The sequence below is a fragment of the Notamacropus eugenii genome, chromosome 4 (genome assembly GCF_028372415.1).
Source record: "Notamacropus eugenii isolate mMacEug1 chromosome 4, mMacEug1.pri_v2, whole genome shotgun sequence".
NCBI classification, from domain to species: Eukaryota; Metazoa; Chordata; class Mammalia; order Diprotodontia; family Macropodidae; genus Notamacropus; species Notamacropus eugenii.
Genome location: NC_092875.1, coordinates 185,999,241 through 186,004,021, shown reverse-complemented (window position 1 = coordinate 186,004,021; position 4,781 = coordinate 185,999,241). Strand labels below are relative to the sequence as shown.

The 4,781-nt window shown below is 39.2% G+C and overlaps 1 long non-coding RNA gene across 1 annotated transcript in view; it reads left to right on the top strand.

Moving 5' to 3' along the window:
* Nucleotides 1–4,273, top strand: part of LOC140500862 (uncharacterized) — a 17,877-nt gene extending 13,604 nt beyond the window's left edge. Inside the window, exon 2 of the long non-coding RNA XR_011965917.1 lies at nucleotides 1–4,273. This exon is cut by the window's left edge and continues 5,298 nt beyond it. This is a non-coding gene — a long non-coding RNA (uncharacterized lncRNA).
* Nucleotides 4,274–4,781: the final 508 nt, after the last annotated feature.

The window sequence follows — 4,781 nt, the reverse complement described above, 5'->3', positions numbered from 1 at the left end:
AGAAGCAGAGGAAGGGAGAGGGAGAGAGAGAGAGAGAGAGAGAGAGAGAAAGAGAGAGAGAGAGAGAGAGAGAGGAAGGGAGGGAGGAAGGAGGGAGGGAAAGGTAAAGAAAGAGGGAGAGGGCCCACCCACAGGAAAGGAAGAGCAGAGGTGAGGCCTACAAGAAGGGCTGAGAAGACCTGCATACCCTAATATACTGAAAGTATGTATGTCCAATCTTTTAGTTCATGTGCAACTGACTTCCTTTTTCACTAAAATCTCTACAGCTTGGTCCTTAACAAGGTAGCACAGTGGACAGAGCACTGACCTGGAGTCATGAAGCCCTGAGTTGAAATCTAGCCTCAGACACTTAAAACTGTGTAATTCTTGGCAAGTCACTAAACCTCTGTCTGTTTCCTCAGCTGTGAAATGGGAATATTAATAAGTAATAATAATATTAGCTTGTGCATCCCAGAGTTGTGAGGATCCAACGAGATTGTAAAGTGCTTATTAGCACAGGTTTTTGAACATAATCAGTACTGAAATGCCTGCTTGTTTCCTTCCCTGCCTTTCCCTTCCTCATCATCCTTCGAGGATGAGAGAAAAAAATCATACATTTAACATATCAGATCAAAAAGTCACCATTGGGATTTTGTCCTTTTTTAAGTAATAAGTCAGTTTTGAATCAAGTAGGTCCAATCTACTAACATCAGAAAGCCACCTCCTTAATTCAGTCACATGACTCATTACTGCACTGCTTTGTTATGGTGTTGCCATGGGTAGCTAAACAGACAAGTTCTTCACATGGGAAAAGGGAAGGGTAAAGAGTAAAAGATAATATCGAGAGAATAAGGGAACATGGTGGCCTATGTCCTTCTTAATTTGGAGGAAACAGCTCTTATTCCCTAAGGTTGACCTTGACCAGAGACTCCAATAAGTTGTAAATTCCCTTTTTATTTAACAATCAGAGTAACAAATTTGTTTGCTCATTTTTCCCTTTTTTTGAGTGGGTCCAATAAGTATTTTGTTCATGTAAATGATCATAGAAATAAATTGGGGCTAATTTTTTTTTCATCCACTGTCTTGTGAGTGGGTCAGAGGACTTCATTCTCTGAGGCTGCCATCCAAAAGGTCACAAAAACCTCGATTTTACTGTCACAAGCTCACCACTTTCCCTTTTCATTTTCTTTTTAACATGTGAGCTAAGAAAATCCCCTAAAGGCTAATTAAATGGTTTATTTTCTGCCCTCCAGTGTATTGTGCTAAATATATTTGCTACTTTGGATGTCAACAGCAACAGATACTTCTGAAAAGCTTATGCAACATTAAAGATTAAGGAAAAGAGGAGGGAAAAACACTAAACACTTTGGTTAAATATGTTGGGTTATACTAAGCTCTAAGAAAGAAAAAAAATATTCTACTATTGTGTGATAAATATTCCATTTAATATTTCCAGGGAGAATATAGGAGATTGCTACTTAATCAAAGAATTTTAATGGTTTAAGAAAATATTTATCATTTTATTTGGTGTTGTGGAAGAAAGGAAGGAAGGAGGAAAGCAAAGGAGAGATAGAGGGGAAGGAAGGAAGGAAGGAAGGAAGGAAGGAAGGAAGGAAGGAAGGAAGGAAGGAAGGAAGGAAGGAAGGAAGGAAGGAAGGAAGGAAGGAAGGAAGGAAGGAAGGAAAGAGGAGAGAAAGGAAATTTTCAGAAATCAGAGGACCTGAACTTATCTCCTGTCTTGAATAAATACAATCACTGTGACCTTGGTCAAATTATCCTCAACTGTAAAAAGAGTGGCTGTCCTCTGATGTTCTCCTAGTTGCCCATCTATGATCCTCTGACTGTCTCAAGTACTGTCATGTGGAAGAGAGTTTGCCTTGATTTATCTAGTCCCAGCAGAGAGAACTAATACCAATGGGTAGACTTTGAAGGAAGAAAGATTTTTGACTCAACTTTAGTAAAAGCTTCTTGATGACTACAGCTGTACCGAAATGGAATAGCTGCCCCAAGAGACAATGAATGACCTGTTAAGTGTTTAAGTGGAGGCTAGATGGTCACTTGTCAGGGATGTTACAGATGAGATTCATGATGGGAGGAGGTATTGAGCCCTTGCAAATCTAAGCCTCTAGGATTTGACATTTCCTTGCTCCACAGCACTAATGTGAGAGGTGCCAAAACTACCCAGGGAACAGGGTGACTTCCTGAAGGTTCAGAGGAAATGTGCTTCTCCAGGTAGCCTTGTCAAGCTGACTGGAAAGGGAAAATTATCAGTTCCCATTCAACCCATTCTATTAAACAGCGTGTGTGTGTGTGTGTGTGTGAGTGTGTGAGTGTGTGTGTGTGAGTGTGTGTGTGTGAGTGTGTGTGTGTGTTAGTACAGAACTTAATCACTTGCCAGAATTCTGACTCTAGCATTCTATCCACTGCACCACCTAGTTGCCCCATAAAAATAAATCTAATAGCATTAATTAAGCAACTGCTACATGCCAGGTACTATGCTAAGTAGTAGTACTTTACAAATATTACCTCATTTGTTCTTCACAACAGCCCTGGAAGGTAAATATTATTATTATCCCTATTTTACAATTGGAGAAACTGAGGCAGACACAGGTTAAGTGATTTGCCCAGGGTCACACAACTAGTAAGTATCTGAGGTGAGATCTGAACTCAGATCTTTCTGACTCCAAGGCCCAGTGCTCCACCCACTCCTCTACCTTAAAAAAAATTTACAATATTTCCTTTAAACAACACTGGTATAATTTCTAGCTTACGAGATGGTCCTGTCAAAGCTCATTTTGATCCTCATTCCCAGTTTTTAAGGAAATATCTCAAACTAATTGGAACTCTTAGCTTATTCTAGCAATATTAGCAAGTCTTAAGGGAACTTTCATGGGAACTTTGAGGTATTTTCTGAAAACTCTTCGTCTCGTAGACTCTCAATGATTATGAAGCATCAGAACCTTTTAGAAATAATACAAATATTATTGACTTTTGTCCTTTGATTTCATGGTTATTGTAGGTAAAGAGATCAGGGAGTAGCAGTATAGCCACCCTGCCTAGGTGGGTTTCATTAGCCACACCATCCTTTAGGCCCTTACCACTGCAGTCCTTGGTCAAATGGAGGACTTCCAGACTTTACCATATCCATCATGTTCACTGCCTTGACGACCTAAAGACCCCCACCTCATTCCCATCTTAGCTGAAACCATCCCTCAGAACTATAATCAAGGGAGGGAGGTGGGGACTTCATCCCAGGGTGCCGAAATTTAAAAGGCATTGATGGTCCTTGTGCGCCTTTAACAGACAGAGACAACTAATCTTAGAACCTAATTAGCAAGAATAAGTACTTAAAACAGAAACTTAAAACAATCAAAAAAGAAAAAAAGTTTTAAAAGAAACTTAAAACCCTTCTCCCTCCCTCCCACGGAAGCCCTGTTTCTTCCCTGGCCTACTCCTTTTCCTTCAGTAGTAGCCTACACATCACTCTTGCAACATGAATGACTTCCTGTTCTTATCAGGGCCATTGGCTTGTCCCAGATACAGCTCATAAGTGTCATAACTAAAGAATCTATGTTCTCCGACTCTAAAGCCAATACTCCATCCATCCTACCTAATTATGCACTTAAATATTTTGCAATAGAAAGAAAGTCCCTACATAAAAATAGTTATAATAACAAAGAACTGGAAACAAAATAGATGCCCATCAATAGGGAATGATTAAACAAATTGTGGTACCTGAGTGTGACAGGGTATTACTGACATGTTAAAAAAAAAAAAGTGTATATAAAGACTTGAGAAAGAAGATTTCTATTAACTGAGGAAATATGAAGTAAGCAGAACAAGGGAAACAACCAGCACAATCCTAATAATGCAAATGAGAACAAGAAAAAATAAAAATTGAACACTGTGTGGCTATTCCATGCTGATCACGCCTCACTCCAACGAAGAGCTGTTCAATCTTCCTTCTCTTCTTCTCAGAAATGGGGGGCTGTGGATGTGGAATTACAATATGTATTGCTGGATTTGATGATTGTTTTCATTACTTTTGCTGAGTTGGTTTTTTGCCCGTTCTCTTTCTCTTTTACAAGAAATAGCTCTCTGGGTAGATGGGGGAGGGGTGTCTGTGGGTGCATGCACATATACTGTATGTATATAAACGTATGCATATACTTACATATACATATATCTATACATATACACATATACTTATATTGTGTGTTTATGCATATATACTGATATCTACAGGTGATACAAAAACAAAATTTATCAATAAAATCATTTGTAAAGATTTAAATATGTTGGGTTGTGTTTTGTTTATATAGACATACTTTTTTCCTTGGAAATCCTGAACAGACTGTAACCAATGCCTATGCATAGGTGCATATATATATATATACATATGTATGTATGTATGTATACACACACACACACAGCTCTCACGTTTCCATTCTATAACCACTGCTAAACGCATTTGACTCCAATCCTCTTGGCATTTCATACACCATGACCTGAGTCCTAAGTACACATACATTAGTCCCTCATGTTGATTTCATTAATTCCTGGCCACAATGCTGGGGAAGATGCAATTAATAGAAAGGCTATCAGTGGAGCAGGGGCTTATCCAGGATATAGAATATCTCCTTGGCCCAGGGAAAGGTTCTTATGTTACCGTGTTGGGGCAGAGTGACTCAGGGAGAGAGTCAGAAGGGATCTGGAAATGTCTTCTATCATCTTGAGTTCTAAAAGACCTGGAGTTCATATTGCATCCCTTATATCCCCATCCCAAACCACCTTCGCTGAGT